Source organism: Piliocolobus tephrosceles, chromosome 5 (assembly GCF_002776525.5).
Source record: "Piliocolobus tephrosceles isolate RC106 chromosome 5, ASM277652v3, whole genome shotgun sequence".
NCBI classification, from domain to species: domain Eukaryota; kingdom Metazoa; phylum Chordata; class Mammalia; order Primates; family Cercopithecidae; genus Piliocolobus; species Piliocolobus tephrosceles.
Window position 1 is genome coordinate 158,016,647 of NC_045438.1, and position 26,750 is coordinate 158,043,396.

Genomic DNA, 26,750 nt, shown 5'->3' on the forward strand with positions numbered 1-26,750 from the left:
AGAAGAGACAAGGTTTCACCATGTTGGGCAGGCTGGTCTGGAACTCCTGACCTGGTGATCCACCCACCTTGGCCTCCCAAAGTGCTAGGATTACAGATGTGAGCCACCACGCCCGGCCTATTACTGTCCTCCCTGTGACCCACCTCAGGTGGGAAATTGAAAAAGTTTGACCCTGTTATGGGTCCTTCTTTCAATGTCTTTAAAAACATTATTTGCCAGGTTAGCCATGAGTTCAAACTGATGATCCCATTAATGATCAGAATTTGGTCAACTGTTTTTCTGAAGGCAAGGATGAACTTGTCTGAGGTGAAGTATTTGTTCACAGTGAGCCCTTGTTTGATTGAACAAGACATTGATTTCTTTCTGCAAAACCAGTAGCCCAAACTCATCTTTGCCTTTGTGGACACAGATGAGAAATATTCAGAATTACATTATGCACTGAGTCTTATCCTCAAAGAAGTAACTGGATGTTTCCCATGGAAAGCATGAGAGTGGAAAGAGAGAATGTTGGGATGGAAAACTAGATAATTCATGTATATGGGAAGTTCCTGTGTTTAAAAAATAAGGAAAGGAGGAAAGAAAAGTGATTTCAGGCTGAATTTGGGAGGCCTAAAACTAAACTTTGTTATTCATGTGTAAAATTTTATTTCTTTTTCTTTTTCTTTTTTTTTTTTTTGAGACAAAGTCTCGCTGTGTCTCCCAGACTGGAGTGCAGTGGTGCGATCTCGGCTCACTGCAAGCTCCACCTCCCGGGTTCAGGCCATTCTCCTGCCTCAGCCTCCCAAGTAGCTGGGACTACAGGCGCCCGCCACCACGCCTGGCTAATTTTTTGTATTTTTAGTAGAGATGGGGTTTCACCATGTTGGCCAGGATGGTCTCGATCTGCTGACCTCGTGATCCACCCGCCCCGGCCTCCCAAAGTGCTGGCATTACAGGCGTGAGCCACCACGCCCAGCCTTCTTTTTCATCTTTGATGCCCGAAAAGGACAGTGCAGAACCAACTTAGTTTTCACAGAGATATTTATTTCTTAACAAAAAAGCAATATTTAGTATATTGCTGGAGAAATCTGTAGAGAAGCAGCGGCCCAGGGAGATGGCTTCTCCACACTGGACACTTGCAACAGGGATCACCCTTTTTCTCTCACCAAAAAAAAAAAAAAAAAAAAAAAGGGTCTATAGGACTGTGAGGAAACTTCCTAGTCTTACTAATTGACTTTCCTTTAATGCCCACTTAAAGGGGTGGGAATGTTTTCATCAGCACGGCGGGAGCTTTGAAAAGTGACCCAACCCATGCTATGCTTTTACTGCACGTAATTTTTCTATGGCAATAAAATCACATCCTTTAAATTCCAATAACAAACCTAAACACACACCCTCAACTGAAGGTGGTCCACAGCCCCTGGATGAGCGATCGATCTTGGCGTGTCCATCATGACTCTGGAGTTTTACAAGTCAAAAAACCCAGGCCCTCCGGGTTTTTGTTTTGTTTTTTCCTGTTTTGTTTTTGGACTGGGAACAAATCTCTCCAAACTCTCTCTAGAGTAGGTCTCATCACTGTTTTAAAATCCAGCCTATCCTCAGGATATGGATATACACACACTTGTGGTGTGTGTGTGTGTGTGTGTGTGTGTGTTTGATCAAACTAAATTTAGTTAATATACCTTAAGATAATTTTTCCTCCTGGGGCACCGAGTTAAGGCTAGAATCAAATTTCCTTTTGCTTTGTCAGCTACCAAATGCTATTTCAGGATTCCCCCCAGTCTTTTTGGAGTCCCCAAGTCTGGGTTGCGCCTTTGTCCACAGCATGGAGTCAGTCCCCAGCGCCAGAGAGCTCAGCTCCGGTCTCCTGGACCCCTGCCTGGGAGGAGGCGGCGCGGTGCGCACCCCCTCACTGGGTCCCACCCCCCCCACCCAGGACCCCATCCGCTGGCAGGGCGCTGCCCTACCTGAATTCCCCGAAAAAATCCTCCCGCGCGCCCCTCTGTATTAGGAGCTATTCGCTACTTGATTTTGACGGTCTGGCGTTGGGCGTGGGAGTAGGGGGATGGTAGAGGTTAGGTAGGACGGGAGGTTCGAGTCTTGCCTGGGCTTGGGCGGCGGGGAGAGGAAAGACTGGCAGAGGCTGGAAGGACAGCCAGGGAGGGAAACGCGGACGGCCTGGGCGGCGGCCACCGGCACTCGCGTCCAGGTTAGACCCAATTAAACTGCAGTCAAATCCCGAGAAAGAGGTTTGGGACTTGCTTGTGCCTCCCGTTTCCCTTAGCGCGCTTGCGGGTGCAATGACCAAGAGCCGGGAGGCTCCAGGTCGGAGTTGTAAGGGTTTTTTTTTTTTTTCCACGGGAAGGGCGCTTTAATTAATGACTGGAGGCAGGACCTGGGAAACTTTCTGGCCCCAAACTCCCAAAGCAGCGCGAAGTTTCAGCATCCCTCGCCCGGGTGTCTAAGCAGATAGAGAGCTGCGTGGGGATCCGACTGCGTAACCCGCACCCTTTCTCTCCCACGCGGCCTGTCGGAGCTTTCCAGCCTCGACCCATTTCATCAAATATCTCACTGTGGGACTCGTCTCCCGAGGTCTTCCCCGACCTGGACCCAAGGCATGGCTGGGAACCCGCGCCGCCCTCCCAGGGCTTCCTGCCCAGCGCAGCCTTGACCATTAGTTACTTGCATCTTTACAGTCATTAAAACCTTGTTTCATTGCAACAATTCGGTTGACCTTCCAATACGCGTTCGAGCGGGCATCCCGGCCTGAACTACCTTAGTAGTGGGAAATTCCACAGGGGAGCATTTATTTGACCCCCTCTGGGTTTCCACACCCAAGCACGGACGCCCTCCTCGGGATCGCCGGAGAGGAGAGCTTGGAGGGCCGCTGCTGGGGGAATCCCAGGGCCATTTGCACCTCTGGGCACCTACTCCCCTCCTTGCCCGCTCCTCCCCCAGCCCTCTCTTCTCCTCTCCTCTTTGTAAAAATGCACTCCGACTTTTCCGGGGCGGGGGCGGGGAGGCTGGCGGGGTTGGGCTAGAAGGGGGGGCTTTGCAGATAGTTGATATTCCGGGTCCAGCCGCTCTCCGCGCTCCCATTCTCTAAGCTCAGCCGGGGGGAAGTGTCGCCCCGGGCCAAACATATGCTTCTTTCCAGCGCGCTAATCCACCTTCAGCGTGGAGGCATAATTGCTCGAGTGTCCATGGATTCTCGGCGCTTTGTCCCTCGCTGGCTCCCATCAGCCCTGGCACACGCCATTTCAATCAAATCTTTTCAGAAAACTGTCTCCTTTTATCAAGTCCCAGCCCCTGCGAACGACGGGAGCATTTAACAAAACACCCTCCGTGTTCCGCCCTCCTCCCTCGGCCCTGGCGGAGCAGAGAGCTGCGATTATTGCAACAACTTTTCACTGAGTTCAGTCTCCGAGAAAGGGGGTGAGGGGGATGCAGAGAGAGCGAGCCAACGCGAGCGCAAACGAACAACAAAAAAGCGACATCAGTACCCCATACCCCAAACGGGTCTTTTCTAAGCCATTTGTGTCAGGTGTATTGGAAAGGTCAAAGGTCACCCTCAAAGAGAAAACATGTTTCATCTGTTACTCTTTTTTCTTTGAAACCACAGAAGTCGACTGCTTCTGTGGAGTGTTTGGGCAGTCCAGTGGGATAAAAAGACGGGCAGAAACAAGCTCTGTGAAATGGGCCTAGCACCCGGAAGGGTTCTGTCTAAAGGATACTATTGGTGGTCTTTGACTCAAAATGCTATGATAAAAAATCCCCAGCGCTGATTTCCATGTACATATCCAATCTCTCTTTTCTTGCTGGTGACAGGCGTAAATAAAAGTTGAATCTGAAGATTTCTGCCTCGGTTAATGTGGACGCCTCACACACTCCTGATTTGATATTTTGGCTGAATTCCTAGATTCAGGAGAAGAAGTTTTTCATTGATTAGGAGAAAAGGAAAGGAGGAATGACAGGGAAAAGATGAATTCTCAAAAAGATCTTAAAAGCAGATAGGAAATAATTTTGACGCTGGAGGAAAAAAAGTCAAATGCAAAAGACTGGGCATGAGGTTTGATTTTGTGTAGCAATTATTATGCAAATAACACACAAACAGAAGAGATTGTAGTTCCATTATGAGAACACAGTCTTGCTGCTTGTTTATAAAATGAGAACGTCAGGGTAATACAGTTTTCTTCAAATCCACAAACACTCCATATTGAGACTGATGTAAATGACTTACATAGTTCCTTTTGCAGCATTTTTTTCTTTTCTATGATGATCAAGGGGAGGAAGGCAATGTAAATGGACATGGTTCCTTGTTTTACAGTCTTAGAGCATAGTGGGCCTTTATGGCATAAAGTTCCAAGTGGCTTCTTAGTGATTCCCCTCGCTCCTCATATGTCCAGGCTAAGGAAGACTGTGAAGGGCTTGAAAGTGATCAGTTGTTTCCTGCTCAAATGGACCCCTTAGTGCCAACCCTACCGGCCTTGGTCCACTTTCAGATTCAGATGAAATCATTGTGGTCTCCTAGATTAACTAAATGGATGAGCCAAATTCACTGTTAACGTTGACGTCCAGGTGTTCAAGTCAAACCTCCACAATCAGTTTTAAGATGTGGTTGGCAACACGCTGCCTTAAGTCCTCTAAAGTGCTTAGGCTGTGGGATGAGAAGTGATAGGACTTTAAAGCAAAGGCTGTCCTGACTCATCCTGAAAACTGGAAAATGGGGTACATTTCATAGCTTAGTAGCTTCATGTCTTAAGAAGGAGAAACCAGTTTGTTATGGTTATAAAACAGTGAAGGATGGATAACATCCTTCAAAACCCCAACCACAGGAATTGCCACCAAGAGAAAGAGAGATTTTTAAATTTTTATTAATTTGCTTCTATTATGATCATTTGTAATTACAGAACAAAAGAAAGACTCAGTAACACCAAGACCTCCTCCAGCCCTCATTTCCACATCCCTATAGTGAGAGTGGGAATGGGCAATGGATTCAGAAGGAGACAGTAATCTCAAAAGGAAAAAAGAAGTTAGATACTAACCACCAGAATGGCAAGGGCTATGAGAACCCTCTGCTGGGGGAGACTATACTCAATAAACATAGTCATTGCATATTCTGTTTCCTACCCCCACCCTCCATAGCCAGTTGAATGGAAGCACCCAAGATAATGGTTCCAAAAAGGGTAACTATTTCCATGGAATATCAGGGAGCATGGGAGTGTTGAGTCTTGAGGATGTTTCTTCAAGTCAGAATGGTCTTGGAGATTCCCATCAAGTTCAGAGACTGGGACACTGAGTGGGTTTCTCTTCTTGTGACATGAGATGTAATCAGGTGGTTCCAGCTTCTTGGATCCGTGAGAACAAGGTGGGCTTGGGGGAGACCCATTATTAGGAGATAATGAGTTATAGGGAACCTCTAGCCAGTCATGGGACTGCACCTATTAAACCATAGGCTAAAGTTCTGACGAGAAACTTCTAAAATTAAACCAGCCTCATTATTAAATGAGATCATTCTTGGAAGGCTTTTTCTTTTCAAACACTCAAAGAGATCAAGGTATCTCCAAACTTCACCTCCACCACTGCTTTCCATCTCTGCGCTCTATAAGGTTCTGCAGCATCTTGCTAGTTTAGCTCAGGAAAGCCAGGGGGAGGGCTGGGAGGGAAGGCTGGAGTGGGACTCCCTTATACGCTCTGGGAAAGCCTGTATTCCTCAGTGACATAGCTTAGAAGTGGGGAGAATCCACCTGCCTGTTCCTGCAGGGGCCTTTTGCAACTAACTTGATCAGGAGATTTGAAAGGAAGGCTGGTGCTAACTGAACAGGGAGGCACCTCGGGGAATCCTAGGACTGGAAAACCCCTTGCTATTCCCTCTAGTATAACTCCGAGCCCTTGGAAATTAGTGCCATATCAAGAGAATCAAGTCACTGGTCTGTGACGGGGATGCTGGACTCCTTAGGAAAACCATATCAAATGGTGTTACTAAGTTTGAAGAAAGCTCTTCTAAGGAGAGGAATCTAGAAACAAGAGTTTAGAGAGCCCTCTTGAATTTCCCTCCTACCCATCATCTCCCCTTCTCCCCTTACTGAGCAGTTTGGCTGAACTTACTGTTTCTTTGTTTTTCCCTCTTTGCTGAGAAAACTTTAAGAACCTTCCACTCGGCTTAGATTTAACCACAACCTTTACTGAATCTGGCTTATGAAAACCAGACTTCTCTAAGAGACGGGTCTTCTGGCAGCAATTAGTCTGACTTTTCTTTAACAAAATTCTTTGTAATGCCATTCAGAAAACAGGTCGGTTGGTAGGAGTTTGTGGCAGGGAGTGCGTATGTGTGTGGGTGAGTACAGGAGGGAGTAGTTGGGGCAGGAGGATGAGGTTACAGAGGGCCAATTTGTATGATTTGGTGGAAAAAAAGTCCCAATGTTAACACATTAACTTTGGGAGCTGTGAAATATTTAATTAGTGCACGGGTTGGGATCCTATTAAAACTGGCTCTATTTCTGAAGGCTGCCCTGAAAATCTGCTTGTTCCTTTTCCTATGTGCAAAGTGTAAAACAGCATTGCCATCTCTCCTTGCCACGGAATTATTTCAGTTTATTTACTACAGCAGTTTGTCTTTAAAAGCAGAGCTGCCTAGAACAAACAAAAGAAAGATCCAATGAGTGAATTTTCGAATGTAGAGGATTCCAGGGGTAGATATGAGGGAAGGGAGAGAGAACTTGGAGGAGTAAGGAAACAATATTCTCATCAGCCCAGAAGCAGCTTCTCCGTTTCTGACTCCTGGGGCAGCAGCATAGCGCTAGAGACACCCTCCTCCTGCCCACATGTATTTAAAATCCAACCCCACAACACACACACAACAAACAAGAGACTTATTCATTGAGTCTGCAAAGCCACCTTCTTCTCGTGGTTATGCAAATACTAAATTGAATCAACCCCAGCTATAACTGTTCAGTCCTCTGCTGAAATATGATAGAAAAAAAAGTTGAGTATTCCCAGGAAATTGATTCCAACAGTTCATTTTCAGTTGGTGTGGATGTCTGTGTGTCTGAAGGTGGAGACACAAACACATTTTGTTAAAGTTGAGGCTGCCATTCTGAAAAGCAGCCTACAATTTTCGATTCCCCCTCGGCCTTCTCTCCTGGGGAGATAAGAATTTGAGCCATTTGAGATGCAATGCAGCAAACTCTGGGCAGCCCATCCCTGGGGGGAGAGGACTCCTCTCTGAACTCCCTCCTCCTCCTCCTGGTTTCCCTTCCTTGACAGGACCCGAGGTCCAATTGAATTGAGAGCCCACCCCAGGCGGGAAGACAGCCAGCTCCTGCATTCAGTTCTGCCTGCAGGAAGGAAGGGTTGTGGAGACGGCCGGCGACCCCGCTGGGAGCAAACACAGGCTCTCCTTCGCTTCAGACCTGGGGCGCAGGGGCTTTCTTTAGGCTACGGAGAGAACTGGGTCTTGCTCTGGAAAACCAGGGAACACCCAGGGCGTTCCCTCCCCTCTCTAGGCCTCTAGAGTAGCTGATTTAGCAAACGTATGGACGGCCGTGCCAGCAGTACCTCAGTTTCCCTAATGCGGAGACCAAGGCGGGAAGTTTTTGAGAAGACCTGGGACACGCTTGTTTCTCGGGAAATCAACGTGGGGACCGGCAGGAGGGAGATCAGTCTCTCCCCTGTAGTCCAAGGTGGTGCTTCCTGGCGCGGGACCCTGGGCAGTCTCAGTAATCCATTCCCAGCCCAGAACAATCAGGGCAAGATGCGGCGCAAGCTCTCTGCCACCATCTCCATTTTACACATTGTCCAAAAAAAAAAAAAAAAAAAAAATCCAATCTTTCTGCACACCCAATACATCATTTCAATAAGAATGACTTCACTTTAATAAAGATTTAATACGTTAAATCTGTCTTTGTCGCTGATTGATGCTCCTTTGTCTTGAAAACGATTTGGGTTTTACTGATCAGGAATTCTGGGGGAAATGCTATAATTCAGAGTCGCGGGTTGCTATTATTGTTTGATAACACTTGCCGAAGAGGAAAACACCCCCATGTGCGCGCTAACACGCACACGCGCTCACGCGCTCACACGCTCAGAGGCCTGCTGGCTCCTTCCCCTTTGACTCTCTGGTGTGGAAACTTAGCAAGCTTTCCTGAGCTGCCCGGGACATGGGGGCCGGGGAGCGCGAGGACAGGAAGGGGCGCGGGTTGGGGGGGGTGGGATGTGGAGCTGAGCGTCTGTTGGAGAATCATTTGCCCTGAATCGCAAATTTTCACGGCTTAAAAAGAAAAGGTAAAGCTAATGTCTGGCTCAATTAATAAACATGGTAATTTCACACCCGGAGAAGGACATAATTTCATCCGAGCGCTATCGGCGCCATCACAAAGGGTCAGGGCGCAGCTGCGGCGAACCCGGGTCATTACGGAGTCGCGGAGCGGCTCCAGCGCCCCGGCCCGGCGCGCGCCTCGAGGCGAGGAATGGCTGCGGGCGAGGCCGGGGCCTCCCCCGATAAAGGACTTACCCACCGTGCGGGAAATGGAGCCGCTTTCAGACGAGGAGTAATCAGCTTGCAGACCTAGCGCCCGCCACGGCTCCCCCTCCTTCCCCCTTCCCTATTTACTTTTAAAAATAAAAGATGAAACAAGCAAATACCCTCTCCTCATCATCTCAGTCTTTCTCTTCCCTTCCTACGTCTTTTCAAACAAAACCACGACCAACACAATATGCAGACGCACACATACCTATTTTTATTTTCTAGAGGTGGTCTTTGATTCGCTGTCAATAGAAACCTATTGTATTTGTAAATTTCAGGACAGTTGTAGTTGATAAATTTCTGGTGTCAAGACTTGGGGCCAGGAGCTGGTAGACAAGATATTAGCTTCAATCTCATAATCTCTTAATCACATTACACTTTAAGTGAGAATGTGTAATTTCACCCATCAATGATTTATTTAAGCATTTGGAGCACAATTACTTGTCTCATACACAAATAGTGACTGGAGCATTGTTTGCTAGAAAGACACCCTGAGATTTGGGAAAGAGATCATATCTTTTCCGTTCCATACGTGCCCCACCTCGGAATCAAAATTCATCTGTAATCGAGACCCGCAGGGCCAGTCTTCTCAAAGGAAAGGGTCCCAAAGGCAAACCCACCCGAACCACAAGAGGGGCGCCCCTCCCCCGTTCTCTGGGTTTAGATTTTTAAGCAGATCTTCAAAGCTAAAATAAATGCCCGTTAAATAGCCACATGCAAATAGAATAGAGCCGGGCAGCTAAACACACAAAGCCCATCTCACATAAAACAAAAGCATGATTGATGGCAACCCGGATGCTCGTGTGTTTAGAAAAAAAATTGTCCAGTCTCCCAGTTGTCTAAATTATTGAAGAGCGATGTGCGTATTTCAACGGGAGAAGGTGGCCGAGGTTAGGGACCCATGTTCAGCGCGAGGAACGCCACAGTGTGGTATATTTGGGCTGGGAAAGGCTCCTGTGCAAAGAATTTTAACACATTCTTCTCTGGGCGGCCGAGGAGGCCACGCTAACCTGACAGCTCTGGGGCAGATGGTTAGAGAAAATGGATCGCTTTCCTCGCTCCAGGATCCCCCACAGCCCCACCCCGTCCCGGCCCGGGGCAGCGGGTCCCTCGGTAAGGGTGACCGCGACGCCTCACATCCCGCCTAGGCTGCAGAGGGCGGCGGGCAGGGCCTGGGTGGTGCAGCCTCTGGGCGGGGCCTGCGCAGCAGCCGGTGCGGATTCCGCGGTGCCCAGCACAGGCGAGAACATCCACCCGCGACGTGACTGGGAGCCTGGGGAGCTGAGCTGAGTTCGGGGTCTGCTTCCTCAGCAGGACCCAGGGTGCTCAGCGCCCGAGGGAGGCGCTCGGGGAGTCGGCCTTTGTTCTGGCACTTTCAGGGCCTAGGAGTTAGGCAACTCTGGGGAGGTGCGAGGGGACGCCCAGTTGGGCGGGGGAGGCCTGTACAGTGGGGGCCGCGCTCTGAGCCCGAGGGAGTGCAGGAACCTGGCAGCTCTTGGGGATTTACTGAAGCAGAGTGTGGTAAAGTAAGTGGAAATGGAGGGAACTTTGCAGTATCTAACTTTAAATCTAAAAGGAAACATTTGAAAATAAACAATAATCTGTTATCTTATTCTCTCTTCATGTTTGTCTTTTTTTCTGCGCTCTTCCTTGTCCCTCTAATTCCGTTTCTCTATTTCTGTCTATTCTCAACTCTACAGCCCATCTCTCTCTGTGTATTTTTCTTCTCTCCCCCCCTTTCTCCGCCCCCTCTCTGCTTTTATAAATCTGCTAGAGAGGAAAACAACCTCGGCAATTCATGCTCGTAGCCACACGGAGAGTAGATCTGTTCTGCGTGGATCAGGCGTGACCGCCTGTTGTCCGCGAGGGAATCCCCGGCGCCCCCTTTCTTGCTGGGCTGCGGGGAAGAGATGCGTGGGCCCCTATATTGTCCTACGCGTGGGGAGAAGCCAGTGTTTCCCACACATCAAATTCTAACTTCAAACTTGAATCCGTCTTGCTGCTCAAGAGTCAAGCTCGGTGGATTCATAATAGCAACGACAAAGAGTAATTACATATTAGAAAACAAAACAATAATTACACCACCAAGTTGACACACTAGTCAGAGAAGCACAGTCGCTTGGGTTGGAAACAGCAAAGCCCGCAGCGCCCGCGGCTGACTCAGCAAATCAGAAAAGCCCCCAGCCCACGTCCATGCCGGCCCAAGCTGGACAGCAGACGCGCCCCTGCCCCTGCCGCAGTCACCTGCTAACAGGCCTTAGAGGTCTCCCTTAATAAGATCTGATTTGGAAGCTGTCTGGCAGAAGAGCATGTCACAAGTACCATAGAACAGGTTTCGTGGAGAGATGTTTTGTTTTTTAATCAAAATGGACACCACATTCTTGAGTTTGAATTCTTATTTTATATATAGAATAGAAAAAGCTGGTCTTTGCATGTTAATTTCTCCCAGCACCTGTCACTCAGTTCCTGGTTACTTTATAGCGCCCTCAGGCAGGAGTCCTCAGGTGTCCTCTTTCTCCCCCTAAGAGTCAAGGCAGTAGGGGCGTTTGTTAACTTCCTGGGTGGGGGTGGGGGTGGGGGGAGGAGGTTAGAGGCTGGTGATTGGCCTGGGCTTGGGAACAAGCGAGAGCAGCGTGTCCCTAACCTAGGCCCCCCTCAATCGCTGCCACATCCCCAGTTCCTTTGGACCGGAGGTCGGGGAGGCTCCTCTTTCGGGCATTGTTCCCCCTGACTCCCTTGAGGGGCTCCAGCGCGTCCTCTGGGTCTTCCCGGGGCCCGGACCTGGACGGTGGATTCGAGATGGGGACCGCTGGGGAGTGTGTGGGGGCGGCACCCGTCCGGACTGCCGCAACTCGCTGCTTACTGAGGCAGACTCCGCTTGCCGTCCTGGTGTGAAAGCAACCACATTCTGTTTGGGCCACGAGCCCGCGGCTGGAAGATGCAACTGAGCTGGAAACACCAGGCCTCTGTCTGGAAAAGACTGCGCCAGAGAATTCAGGCCTCTCCTCTCGCTTCCCCCAGGGTTGAAGCCCGCCTCAAAGGCAAGGGGGGTTGGGCGGAGGGCGTCAGTGCGCTTGTGCCAAGGGGGCGTCGAAGGACAAGAGCTTATGTTGAGACCGTGCCTCGAAAGGCACTAGCATGTCGCGCACCCTGGGTCTGGGAAAAAGCCCAGAGCGTCCTCTTTGGCCCCAGATGGGAGGAGTGCTCAGGCCCGGGGACCTGCCGCAGGCTGCCCTCAGCTAGGCGATGCCATTCGCAGGCGGCGAGGTAGTCGGATTTGGCCAAGGAGGGGAAAGGCCACAGCTACCCACGGTGGGCACCTGGGCCTTGGGGAGGGTGGAAAGTCGGCGGGTACAGCCCGGAAAGCGCGCGGGGGCCCAGCGCCCTCTAGGGCGCACAAGCCCCGCGCTGGATGGACGGTTCTCCTTTCATCCCCCAGGGCTCAGGGAAGGACAAAGGACCTATAAAAAAATCTAACAACAAAAAAAATCAGCTTGACCCCCAAAAGAACACTGTTTAATGAGGTGGAAAATTCTTCCACACAAATTGCTTTTTCTACTACTTTATGAGAGTTCATAAATGTTAATGAAATCCAGTTACCAAAAAGTAACATACATCATTGCAGCTGAAGGGAGGCAGAGGAAGGAAGGTGGTGGTTAACGTACAATCATAATTAAAATAACAGCAGCGGCAGCAACAATGCTGCCTATGGCTAATGTGGTTGGAGACTCAGTCCAGAGCTGCACCATTGTATCCGATCTGGGTTGGCCACTGGTGTTTCCCTGGACAGGAACAACAGTGGCAGCAATGGCACAACCACAAATGTAGAAGTGCAGGAGCCGGTGGGTCAGAGTGGAAATAAAATCACAAAACGCTCCTGTTTCTTTTCTTTTGAAATAGAAAGCTTGTTACAGACTCAAACTTCTTCAAAATCTGTGCAGAAAGAAGAGCCCAAGGCAATGCCCAGGAGAAGCGGAGGGGAGAGGCAATCTCATCGTCCTCCACACCTGCCCTACATGTTTGCTTTTTCCTTCCTCTCTTCATATCAGAGGTACGCTCCTATAGCAGGTGATCTTCTGGCACTTTTTTTTTTTTTTTTTTTTTTTGAGAAAGAGTTTCACTCTGTTGCCCAGGCTGGAGTGCAGGAGCATGATCTTGGCTCACCACAATCTCCACCTCCCAGATTCCATCAATTCTCCCGCCTCAGCCTCCTGAGTAGCTGGGATTGCAGATGACTGCCACCACACCCAGCTGATTTTTGTATTTTTAGTAGAGATGGGGTTTCACCATATTGGCCAGGCTGGTCTTGAACTCCTGACCTCAGGTGATTCACCTGCCTTGGCCTCCCTAAAGTACTGGGATTACAGACATGAGCCACTACACCTGGCCTTCTTCTGACATTTTTATGCCTGGCACCCAGCCCAGAGTTTGGCACATAGTAGGTGCTATATAGGTGTGTATTGAATAAGTGAATGACTGAATGACCCAACAGCAGAAAGTTAAATAACTCAATGAACAATCTCCTTGATAATATCTGAAGATGAATTAAGATGCTCAAGCACTGGGCTGAGTGTGGTGGCTCACACCTGTAATCCCAGCACTTTGGGAGGCCTAGGTGGGCGGATCACGAGGTCAGGAGATAGAGACCATCCTGGCTAACATCGTGAAACTCCATCTCTCCTAAAAATACAAAAAATTAGCCAGGCGTGATGGCGGGCGCCTGTAGTCCCAGCTACTCGGGAGGCCGAGGCAGGAGAATGGCATGAACCTGGGAGGCGGAGCTTGCAGTGAGCCGAGATCACGCCACTGCACTCCAGCCTGGGCGACAGAGCGAGACTCAGTCTCAAAAAAAAAAAAAAAAACAAGATTCTCAGGCACTCAATATTTTCAATATTCACCAAATATTTTCTGATAACATACTATGTGTCAGGAACTATTCCAGGCCCTGAGGATACAGTAAGCAAACAAAACAGACAGAAACCCATCTTCTTATGAAGCTAATATTTTGAATTGGCCTGTTTTGGCCGATGTATTATTTTACATGCTGGGCAAATGGCCTCCTGTCTAACTTTGGGAAAATAACTGTTACCCTCCAGATTCTTCTTTATGAAATGGAGTTGTGGAAAGGGGATGTGAAGTCTACTGATGAAAGTCATATAAAAAATATGGTTTTAAGGAAGACATCTTATATTTCCTTAATGGGATCATTTTTCTATGTCTTATTTGTTAGCAGTCAAAAATACTTTTTTTTTTTTGTAAATAGCTAGGACAATTTGAATATTTTTCTGTTCCCCTTGAGAGCTGCTGGATTCGTATCATTTTAGCTTTGCACATATTGCTTAATATTTTATGTAATCTAAATACAAGTGCTTTTTTTTTTTGAGGTGGGGTCTCCCTTTGTCGCCTAGGCTGGAGTGCGATGGCACGATCTCAGCTCACTGCAACCGCCGCCTCCTGGGTTCAAGAGATTCTCCTGCATCAGCCTCCTGAGTAGCTGAGATTACAGGCGAACACCACGACGCCCAGCTACTTTTAGTATTTTTAGTAGAGACAGGGTTTCACCATGTTGGTCAGGCTGGTCTCGAACTCCTGACCTTAGGTGATCCACCAGCCTCGGCCTCCCAAAGTGCTGGGATTACAGGCGTGAGCCACCGCGCCCGGCCACAAGTACTTTCTTACCAAAATAGGGAATAAAATAAATAAATACAAGTACTAATACTAATAACTTTTTTTTTTTTTTTTTTTTTTTAGCCATTATCTTTTGTTAGTTACCGCGCTCAGTGCCACATAGACTTTACCTCATTTAAATTCTCGGCAACCCTTTGAGATAGGTGCTGTTGTTCCTGTCTTTATTTTTTAAATAAGGGAAACAAGGCTGAGAGCAGGTAAGTGATGGGACTTAGGCCACCAGTGAGTAATCGGCAGTGCCTCATCTGGAACTCAGGAATCTGTTACACCAGAATGAAGAGACTACTATCCTAGGAGTTCCCATCATTTGCCCTCAGCTTTCTTGTCTATAAAATGCAGTTAATACCCATCTAGTCTATATTGTTCACAGTGTGGTGAAGATAAAATTCCATCTATTTATGAAAACACTTCGTAAATGTTGGAATGCTCCGTGAATATACTGTTGTTTCTGTTATTATTATTATATGCTGTTTCTTATCTGTAATTGTTAGTAGCTACAATAACCTACTCTGCAGCAGCAACCGCTGAAACTGATTGAAACTTTGAGTGTTTTGGAATGTGAACGGTGATGGATCTGTTGAGAATGAGACAGAGACTCCTGGTTTAATGGAGGAACTACTGTTGGAGAAGATTTGGCTTCTTTAGGGATATCCTTCCTCCTAATTGCAGGGTGCCCTGTTCTGCCTTGCCTGGGCCATTAGCCCTGCTGTTGGCCATCACTCTAGGCAACCAGTCCAGGCACAACAGTGAGAAAGGTTAAGTGTTCGTTTTTGTAAGTAAACTTGCAATGCTGCTTTGAGACAGCATAATTACTACTTCCTACACCCTATTGTATGTAGTAGAGAAATGGTCACAAAGACATCAAACAAACTTCAAGTCTCTGTCACTGCCTCCTGCACCTGTTATCCTCCAAAAAGTGGCCAAGACTTCGTAGGTGTTTGGAAACCTAGTGCCTTTTCACAGTAGTCACTTGTCTGAGGCAACACCTGGAGATGCCTTTACTGTTTGAACCTCGGGTCTGTTACTCAAGGAATGAAGAGGCAGAGCTATTAAGAACATACTGGGCCGGGCGCGGTGGCTCAAGCCTGTAATCCCAGCACTTTGGGAGGCCGAGACGGGCGGATCACGAGGTCAGGAGATCGAGACCATCCTGGCTAACACGGCGAAACCCCGTCTCTGCTAAAAATACAAAAAACTAGCCGGGCGACGTGGTGGGCGCCTGTAGTCCCAGCTACTCGGGAGGCTGAGGCAGGAGAATGGCGTAAACCCGGGAGGCGGAGCTTGCAGTGAGCTGAGATCTGGCCACTGCACTCCAGCTCGGGCGACAGAGCAAGACTCCGTCTCAAAAAAAAAAAAAAAAAAAAGAACATACTGGCTTCTGGATTGTGCCAATCAATCTTTATATTTCATTTATTCATCTGTTCGTTCATTTATTCAACACTTTTGAGCTCTTTTCTAGGAAGTAAAAAAAATCCCATTGAGAATTTTATTGCCTGGTGAGAGGCAGATGAATACAAATATAATTACAGAACAGTGAAGTAAGTTCCAGTAAAGATTTATACACAGAGTGGGGCTGGACTGATTACTTATTTTAATATATGGAATTAGGCTATAGCATGCATTCTCAACTGGGGTGATACAAATGTAGAGGTTAAGATATCAAAATTGGTTCCTGGGAGATGAAACAAATCTCAGATGTTACAATGGTCTGTAGTCCTTCAAACTAACCCTACCTGACAAAATGTAACTCCTTCATATTCAATTTCTCTTGTTAGACTTTATATTGAGGAAGTGATAATAGTGAGAAATTGAGAACCACTGGGCTAGGGAGGAAAACTTGACTCACTAACTCAGGCTGTGTGTTTAAGACTACGAGTTTAGGCCAGGCATGGTGGCTCACGCCTGTAATTCTAGCACTTTGGGAGGCCGAGGCGGGTGGATCACTTGAGGTCAGGGGTTTGAGACCAGCCTGGTTAACATGGTGAAACCTGGTCTCTATTAAAAATATAAAAATTAGACGGGCGTGGTTGTATATGCCTATAATCTTAGCTACCCAGGAGACTGAGGCAGGAGAATTGCTGGAACCAGGGAGGCAGAGGCTGCAGTAAGCTGAGATCTCGCCACCTAGTTTAGCTATTGTGACTGACTTGTCCAGTTGGTTAAAAAGCAGCAACTGGCCGGGTGCGGTGGGTCACGCCTGTAGTCCCAGCACTTTGGGAGGCCGAGATGGGCGGGTCACGAGGTCAGGAGATCAAGACCATCCTGGCTAACACAGTGAAACCCCATCTCTACTAAAAATACAAAAAGTTAACCGGGCATGGTGGAGGGCACCTATAGTCCCAGCTACGTGGGAGGCTGAGGCAGGAGAATGGTATGAACCCGGAAGGCGGAGGTTGCAGTGAGCCAAGATCACGCCACTGCACTCCAGCCTGGGGTACAGAGCGAGACTCCATCTCAGAAAAAAAAAAAAAAAAAACGCAACTACTCTGGCTGCTTTGTCCAAAAATCTGTTATTATTTCACCAATTAAAAAAATCCCCCTGATTCATGGCTTGATGTAGGGAAACCCCTCACCCTGTGCCTCATAAAATAGGGAAGTGAATTCTCATATATTCCTTTAGTTCCCTCAGAAATTAGTTAACCCTGGAGGAGCACAGAAAAACCAACGTTTGGCCTCAGTTTCCCTGCTGCAAAACAAAGCTGCTAGACAAAACGACACCTCTAGAAGGGTGAGCTTTTGATGGATGAATTTCCATATTATTAATTACAAGTTAATAATATGTTGATTTATTGTTGAATTTGCAATCATGTTTGCTTTTATTTATGTAGAGGTTAAGATATCAACTTTTAAAACACAGAGAAAGCAATAAAATCCCTTCACAAGGTTGTTCATAATTTATTATTTTGGTTTGCAGTTTTTATCCTTTGGACTAACTGTGATTACCACTTCTGTATCTTGCCCAAAGCTTAACCTAAGAAACTGTTGAGTCCAAGATCTGAAAATTTAGAGACAGCTTTGGAAGGAATTTTTCACTATATAAAGACATTTAAACAGTAGAACATAAGATAAGTGGGAAAATGTACTAATAGACTAACAGTTGAGAAAGTAGAAATGATCACAATTACTAAAGAAGTGAGTTAAGAGGGGGAGGAAAGGTGGCTTGAGGGAGAAAAGGGGATGAAAATGGTCACAAAAATAGCTTTACCTGAAATGGCCTCATTTACAAAGAATAGTAGAGCCCCTTTTCCTCCTTCCGACAAAATTTAAAAAATAAAAAGCCCTGCCACCCACAAAGACATCCTGGGTAGTCCTAAGGAGCCAATGAACACATTAGGGTGTGCTAGCAGAAAATCTGGCTTGGGACTCATTGCCAACAAAGGGCAAAGCCCAGTCAACTGGAGTTAGTGACTTCCCAAAACAGGGCTAAGGGGGCGGGGGTGGGAACCAAACCACAGTACTTCTCAAATCACATTTCAATCCATCTGGGGCAGAAGGCTCTGTCTGGGGCCATGGGTAGATATAAACCTTTATATATAAACCCTTCTTGTGTGAAGTAGCCGCTTGTCCAGTTACATACCATAGTCACATAGACAGGGACACAAAAGCCATTTGTTAATGCTTCAGACAGGCTGTAGGGGAAGCATGAGAAGGTTGACCCACATTCCTGAGAGAATATAACAAACAATTCTTCTCATTCACACCATATGAGTATTGACTGTTTTATTGTAGTCTTGTTATTGTGGTTGTTATTCCTTTAATGACACCATTTCCAAAAGTTTAAAAGTTGACTGCTAACATTTGCTTCGCTCTAAATCTTTGTGCTCAAGTTTTGGGGGGTGTGTGTGCGCGCGCGCGTGTAAAGAGGCAATTTTTGTTAAGAGGAAACTAGTTTTTAACTCCCAAATATTTCTGTCTTTTTATCTACCACATTAGATATCTTCAAGGAAATAACCCCCACTCTAAAGTAAAGATGGACATGCTTGGAGTTGGCTGTGGTTTTGTGGAAAGAGGAGTGAGTTTGGAGGCTGAGGAATTGGCAGTTTTGGGCTGTGGGTGAGCCACTTACAATGGGGTTTACTTCCATTTCCTCATCTGTAAAATTACCATTGTTTTATACACACACACACACACACACACACACACAGAGATCATAGGGATTTTGGGTGGATTAGGTGAAATAAACGCTACCATAAAACTGCAGAGTGCTTTGACAATGTAAAGTGGTTGTATAATCAGGCTGGGAATGAGCTAACACCAAGACTTTCCCTCTGAGAGCCTCGTATCCAGGTATTCTTCACTCCAGTCCATTGGCCACACTGGGTTAATGCTGAGTATTTCATTGTAGCCTAGAATTATATTGCTAAACATGGGTCCACTTACATAAATTGCGTCCTCGAAAAACTGCAGCAGTCTTTCTTTTGTAAAAATTAACCTCCTCTTAGCCTGGCAGGTAAGCTCTTCCCCAAGCCTACCCCAAACTGCCCTTCTAGACTTTTGTTCCATTAAATGCCTGCAAACACCCTGTGCTTTGGCTGCTCCAGGCTTCCTGCGTTGCCTTGAATATGTCAGGAACTTACAGGACTCCTCCTGACCTTTGCTCAGCCTACAATGCCATCCCTCTCACTCAGAAAACAACAACAAAAACACTTTCCTACCCTCCAAATCCCAGCTTACGAATTCATCTCATAAAGCATCTCTGATCTCCCCAGTCAGAAGCAATTGTCTCTTCTCCTGACTTTTTATCGCATATTTCTTGTAACTGTATTTAACCCTGCTTTAACTCTGTTTAACCTCTGTGATCCTGGCATCATCATCATTATTTATCTAACATCCTTTATAATAAAGTTAATAAATGTAATGTTGTTCATGCTTCAGCTACAATGAGGCCCTGTTTAATAAAGCATGGGGGAAATTCTCGTTCTGTTCTGTGTTGGGTTAGTTGTTTATGTCTGTTTCCTTTACTGGGTGGGTTGACAAGTTTATTGAGGGTAGGGCCTATGTTTTATTTATATCTGTGTTCTTCATAGTGACTGGCAGGGGATCTTGCATCTAAAGTAACTAAAATAAAATTAAGTTAATCGGATACATTTTGTGAAGGTTTAGATCTCTTGGCTGGAAAAATGTTAAACAAGAGACAGTAATCAAAGGAGATTTGGAAATGGGTGCATTTAGAGAGAAAAATGTGTTCTTAAAAAGCAGTGAGACTAAATTCGGTTTCCTAATTTTTCAGTTGAATAGATCTTTTTAAAGAAAACGAAGTGTTGAATTTCTCTGTCAGTGAAGACTTTGTACTGAGTTTTCACGCTGGGTTTTCTGTGAGCAGAGAGTCCTCATCAGCCTTCCCACTTCCCTCAAACCCCCCAAAACTCTGAATTTTTGCCAGCAAACACATTAACTGTTTTTTCATTCTGACAAAACAAATCCTCCAGAATTTTGCAGTAGAAATATCAGCCACTTTGTGGATGATGGCTCTTTAGCCCTGAAATCTCCCATGGTTTTCTAAGTGAATGGGTGTCATCTGAATTAATGATGATGCCGTTAGGTTTCACTGAGTAATTAATAAATGCTGGGGAGGGGAATCCTGGGTGATACATATTTGCTCCTTCCTGTATTTACTGGATAAACCCAAAATGCAGTATACTTTGTGCCAGTTGTGTTAAAGTGACCGTGTCAGTGGGATCCCACTATGACTGTCCTAAGGTAATAAAAATATCAAGGCTTGGGCCAAATGCGGTGGCTCACGCCTGTAATCTCAGCACTTTGGGAGGCCAAGGCAGGCGGATCATGAGGTCAGGAGATCAAGACCATCCTGGCCAGTATGGTGAAACTTCGTCTCTATTAAAAATACAAAAAAAAAAAAAAAAAAATAGCTGGGCGTGATGGTGTGCGCCTGTAATCCCAGCTATTTGGGAGGCTGAGGCAGGAGAATTGCTTGAACCTGGGAGGCGGAGGTTATACCCCTGCACTCCAACCTGGCGAAAGAGTGAGACTCCACCTCAAAAAAAAAAAAAAAAAAGATCAGGGCTTGTGTAAACATGCATATACTTATCGTGTGTATTTTTTACTTTTCTTTTGTATACTGGGAATGTGCTAAAAGTAAAGTGAACCCCAAAGAAAGCACACCCAAGTGCAGACAGAATTTTCCTACACTAAGATTTCAGAATACAGCCTAAACACAGAACATCCCTTTTCCAACCACGTACTAATTTGTGATGTCAGTCTTTTAAAATTGTAAGTGTTATACATTTCTTTTTTGCACATGGCATGAAAAAATAAAACATTGTAAAAGGAAACACTGCAAAAAATTTCCCTACCCTGTTTATTACAAGTTGGATGGTGTCTCCCCAAAAGATAGGTTGAAGTCCTAACCCCCAATGCCTCAGAATGCAGCCTGATTTGGAAATCAGGTTGTTGCAGATTGAATTAGTTAAGCTGGGGTCACACTTGAGTTTGGGGGCCCTTGTTGCAATACAACTAGTGTCCTTACAGGAAGGAAGAGGAAAAATTGGGCACAGACACAGACAGGGAGAACACCTGCAGTGTTCAAGTAGCCAGTAGAGTGATGCATCTGCAAGTCAAGGAACCCCAGTGACTGCCAGCCCCCTCCACCCCCAGAAGTTAGGGAGAGGCAAAGAAGGATTCCACCCGTAGTTTTAGAGGGAGCATGGCACCTTGTTTTTGGTCTTGTAGGCTCTAGAACTGTAAAATAGTAATTCCTGTGTGCGTGTGTGTGTGTGTGTGTGTTGTTTAGAGACAGAGTCTTGCTCTGTTGCCCAGGCTGGAGTGCAGGGGTGGGATCATAGCTCAGTGCACTTCTTTTTTTGAGACAGAGTTTCGCTTTTGTTGCCAAGGCTAGAATGCAATGGCACAATTTCGGCTCACTGCAACCACTGCCTCCCGGGTTCAAGTGATTATCCTGCCTCAGCCTCCCAAGTAGCTGGGATTATAGATGCCCACCACCACGCCCAGGTAATTTTTGTGTTTTTGGTAGAGACCAGGTTTCACCATGTTGGCCAGGCTGGTCTTGAACTCCTAACGTCAGGTGATCCACCTACCGTGGCCTCCCAAAGGGCTGGGATTGCAGTCATGACTCCCCAGGCCCACTTTTGAACTCCTGGCTGAAGCAGTCCTCCTGCCTCGGCCTCCAAGTAGCTGGGACTACAGGTTCATGCCACCATGCCTGACTAATTTTTCTATTTTTTAGTTTTGTAGAGATGAGGCCTTGTCATGTTGCCCAGGCTGGTCTTGAACTCTTGGCCTCAAGTTAACCTTTTGCCTTGGCCTTCCAAAGCACTGGAATTACAGGCATGAGCCACCACTGCCTCCAGCCTAAATTTCTGTTGTTTTTAGTCACGTGATTTGTGGCACTTGGTTCTGGCAGCTGTAAGAAACAAATACATCATTTTTCTACCTTGTGGTTTCTTTGTTCGGAGGCAATCAATGTTAATACTTCTGATGGTCATATATATATTTTAAATTTAAAAATCAACCTGTTAGTTTTTTTTTTTTTTTTTTTTGAGTCTCGCTCTGTCACCCAGGCTGGAGTGCAGTGGCTCGATCTCGACTCACTGCAACCTCTGCCTCCTGGGTTCAAGCAATTCTCTTCCTCAACCTCCCGAGTACCTAGGATTACAGGCACCCGCCAGCACGCCTGGCTAGTTTTTTTTTTGTATTTTTAGTAGAGACAGGATTTCACCATCTTGGCCAGGCTGGTCTTAAACTCCTGACCTCATGATCTTCCTGCCTTGGTCTCCCAAAGTGCTGGGATTATAGGCATGAACCACTGTGCCGGCCTAGATTTTTGAATAGATAATATATTCACATGGGTCAAAAATGAAAATATACAAAACATTATACAGTCGAAAGTCTCTCTTAGTCTATCATTTATCTGCTGATTTATTTATTTATAGAGACACAGTCTCGCTTTGTCACCCAGGCTGGAGTGCAGTGGTGCAACTACAGCTCATTAAATCTCAGTTTCACGTGATCCTCCCACCTCAGCCTCTGGAGTAGCTGGGACCACAGGCGTGTTCCACCATGCACAGCTAATATTTGTATTTTTTGTAGATACAGGGTTTCACCATGGTGGCCAGGCTGGTCTCGAACTCCTGACCTCAAGCAATTCTCCTGCCTTGGCCTCCCGGTGTGCTGGGATTACAGGCATCAGCCACCATGCCCGGCCTTACTGTAACTTTCTTACTACACAAACTAAAAAAGCTTTTTTAACCTTTTGGTCCCTTTGCAATGATACTTAGCTTAAAAAACATATTGTACAGCTGTACAGTATCCTTATTCTGTAAGCTTTTTTATATTTTTATAATTACTTATTTTTTACCTTTTAAAACATTGTTAAAAACCTTGATACACAAACACACACATCCCAGGTCTACACAGGGTCAGGATCATCAATATCAGTATCTTCTGCCTCCACATCTTGCCCCACTGGAAGGTTTTCAGGGGAGCTGTCATCTTTTGTGGTAACAATTTCGTCTGGAATCCCTCCTGAGAGACCTGCCTGGGCTGTTCCACAGTTGCCTTTTAAAAATATAAGGAGAAAGGTACACTCTAAAATGACGATAAAAAGTATGGTACAGTGACTACATAAACCAGGATATATAGTCATTTATTATCACTACGGAGTGTTATGAGTCATACTTATACTTGTGTGCGCTCTACTTTCATATGACTGGCAGTCAAGTAGGTTTGTTTACACCAGCATCACCACAAACACATAAGTAATGCATTGCACTAAGACATTGCAATGGCGACAACGTCACTAGGCAATAGGAATTTTTTAGCTCCTTTATAATCTTATGGGACCACCATGGTATACGCAGTCTGTCATTGACTGAGTGTCATTTTGTGTCACATGACTGTACATGTTACAGATTTTTATCTTCCTCTTCATAATAGAAATCTATTATACACATTGTTCTTCACATTGTCTTTTTTTTTTTTTTTTTGAGTTTTCCTCTGTCACTCAGGCTGGAGTGCAGTGGCACAATTTTGGCTCCCTGCAACATCCACCTCCCGGGTTCAAGCGATTCTCCTGCCTCAGCTTCCCAAGTAACTGGGACTACAGGCACCCACCACCATGCCCAACTAATTTTTGTATTTTTAGTAGAGATGGGGTTTCATCATGTTGGCCAGGATGGTCTCGATCTTTTGATCTCATGATCTGCCCGCCTCAGCCTCCCTAAGTGCTGGGATTACAAGCGTGAGCCACTGCACCCAGCCGCCTTGTCTTTTTTTTTTTTTTTTTTCCTGATAGAAAAAGTATTTTTCCGTCATTTTCTATTCAAAATTTCTCTAGCATGGAAACTGATGAATATAGTTTCTGCTTCATGGTGAATGAGAAAGGAAAGTGAGGCCTTCGTCAAGATCACCTTCCATCTCAGACTCAGAATTAGGCTTACTTTCTAGGTGTCTGCACTTAGGGGGTCATAAATTGTAGAAGAAATATGTCAGCCAAGTCTGGGAGTGCCTAGAGCACTGTTTCTTGTGTGGGAAGATTCATGGAAGATTGATGGAAACCAGGGTGGCCTGAGGCTGAAGCTTCCAAGCCCAAGTAGCCTCCTGGGGTTGGTGGCATGGAAAAGGGAAAGGGGTGGGTGTGAATGGGCTGGCCTTTTGTGTCTCCATGATACCGGGGAGTCTTTATGGTCCAGTGGGGTGCTCAGAGGGAGATGGACATCCTGATTTCTGATAGTCATGCAATTCTGGTGGGCTAGAGGTTTTCTGATTTATGGAGGAATGGTTCAAGAGAGCATGAGGTTTAATTAAAAGCACTGGCTTTGAAGCCGGTTGTTTGGATTGGAATTCCTGTTAGCAGCTGGGTGACTTGCCCTTGGTACTAAACCTCTCTGTATTTCAGATTCATCATCTGCAAAACAAGGATTGTGATGAGGAGTGAAGGAAATCACTTGCTTGAGTGTGAGCAGCCTGTCTGGCACTTTAATGTTAAGATGGTGATGAGAAGAGGAAGGTGAGGCCGGAGATGATGGATTAAGACCCTTGGCAGTGCTGCAGGATGAACTTAGAGAACCACTGCCTTAGGTTGGGCTAAGCAGGGATTTTGTTTTTTCTTCTTTTTCTGAATGGGTTAGCCTGACCTCCTTCAGCAGAGGCTGGTGGGAACTGGGGATGCATAAGATGAAAATACACGGGCCGACGGGAATTTATGTTCATTTTGACCTCAATTAACTTATAAAACATATAAGAAATTATATGCAAATAAGTACCAATTATTTTCTGTCAGGATCTCGTGTCATTTTTTTTGCAGTCTTGGCATCTACATTATGCCGGGTCACTTGATCCTCAATGTCCCACGCTGGGCCATCACCCCAATTCATTTTGTACCCACCAATTTCCTGACAGCATTGCCAGTTTCAGACTCTCTTTCTCTTTATTCTTTGTTCAGATCCTGACTGACCTTGTAAACTTCTTTATTGCCTAGAACTGGTGAGACAGCACTTCATAAATTAATAAAAATGTTGCCTTTTAATATATCAGCAAAATGACTGGGTTGAATTCGTAATATGTATTCTTAGAGATTTTCAAAGCATCTCCTAGGGTTTCAGTGCACAATCCCTATGAAAGCTAAATGTGATTGGAGTACAACCCCTCAAAAATCCTTACCTAACAGTTCTCCTTGGATCTCTATTAGGACAAGAGCTCGCCTCCAAATTCAGATATTTGGAAAAATCAACTTGAGCAAAGAACTCTAGAAGCACAAGCAACGTTTCATTTGTCTGCTCCTCCAACAACTGTTCACAGACTATCTACTGTGTGCCTGGGGTCTCAACAATGAGCTATATGAAGAAAAAGCTACTGGCATCTCTGATAAATAGAATATATTAAAATAATATATTGTTACATGAGCATACACTTATTTGGAGCAGTGTTTTATGTTGTCAGTGTAGCATGCTTCTGTCCCATTCAAGGTCATAGTTAACAACACTGGTCCTAAGGCATGGAGAAATGGAGGCATTTTTATGTCAAATTCATCTTATGAGATGAGAGCATCTCTGAACTGGGTAGCAGAGACAACCTAAATAAAAGTTGAGCCAAGAAGCCTCTTTTCTGAATAAGAATGTTGAGCCTCCTCTTGGTCAATAATGTTGAATCAAGAAGAAACTGAGGCTGGCAGCAACCCTTAGCCAACTGATGAAGGCTGAGGGGGTCTCGTGTACTTCCAGGGACAATCTACCTACAGGAAGTAAGTATTCCTGGGTAAGTCGCTCAGTGAAGTTTGTCTCACTTAAAATGATATAATCATCCAGCTTGTAATTCTTCATCAATGCCACAAGAATAAAATGGATTTTCTTAAAAAGCTTTTAAGAAAAGCTTTTTTTTTAAAAGTCAAGATACTGATTTTGAAAAGATTCTTTAGGCTAGTAATCTTTTGTAAAAAGGAAATGAATGTAGTCCTCTCTTTGATGTTCTTTTTTTTTTGAGAGGGAGTCTGGCTCTGTCGCCCAGGCTGGAGTGCAGGGGCGTGATCTGGGCTCACTGCACGCTCCGCCTCCCGGGTTCACGCCATTCTCCTGCCTCAGCCTCCCAAGTAGCTGGGACTATAGGTACCCGCCACCACACCCGGCTAATTTTTTGTATTTTTAGTAGAGACGGGGTTTCACCGTGGTCTCCATCTCCTGACTTTGTGATCCGCCCGCCTTGGCCTCCCAAAGTGCTGGGATTACAGGCATGAGCCACGGCGCCCGGCCCTCTTTGACGTTCTTAGTGGGCCATTACTGACTTGCAATCTCGTCTTCTTTTTCTTCTGTCCACAGGATTTTTTTTCTCCCTGTGTTGACTCTTCTAAAATTTTGCCAATGAATGATGTCAAATCAGCTGATCTACAGAACGTCTCTTTGGTAAAAACCCGAACTACGTTTTGATCTGAGCTTCCAGAATCTCATGTAATTTGCAGTACTCTTCAAAGGTTGCCACCTGACCTTCTGATGGAAATTTGTTGTCTTCTTGTTTCATCCTTGCAACTGACTTTCTTTTCTCTTTTTTTTTTTTTTTTTTTTTTTTTGAGACAGAGTTTCACTCTTGTTGCCCAGACTGGAGGGCAATGGCGCGATCTCGGCTCACTGCAACCTCCGCCTCCCGGGTACAAGTGATTCTCCTGCCTCAGTCTCCTGAGTAGCTGGGATTACAGGCATACACCACCACACCCAGCTAATTTTGTATTTTTAGTAGAGACGGGATTTCTCCATGTTGGTCAGGCTGGTGTTGAACTTCTGACCTCAGGTGATGCACCTACCTCAGCTTTCCAAAGTGCTGGGATTATAGCCATGAGCCACCGCACCCGACCACAACTTTCTTTTTTTTAAGCCACAAAACAGATCTCAATGTTTTCCTTATAAAGAACACTTTTGACCACAAATGTCACTCTTTGGGGTATGACAGCAGTAACTACTTTGAAAAACCACCAAATACACTAGAAAGATGGTGGAGCAAGAGCAAAGAAAAATTCCTTTGGTTCCAGAAAATCTCCTGAACAAGAGGAAGGCTTATCGAGCCCTCAAAGCCATTCAGGCAAATCAGGCACTTT

General features: G+C 45.9%; 1 pseudogene; it reads left to right on the top strand.

Moving 5' to 3' along the window:
- The first annotated feature begins 11,749 nt into the window (after positions 1-11,749).
- LOC111521767 overlaps positions 11,750-26,750 on the top strand; it is a 15,846-nt pseudogene continuing 845 nt past the window's right edge.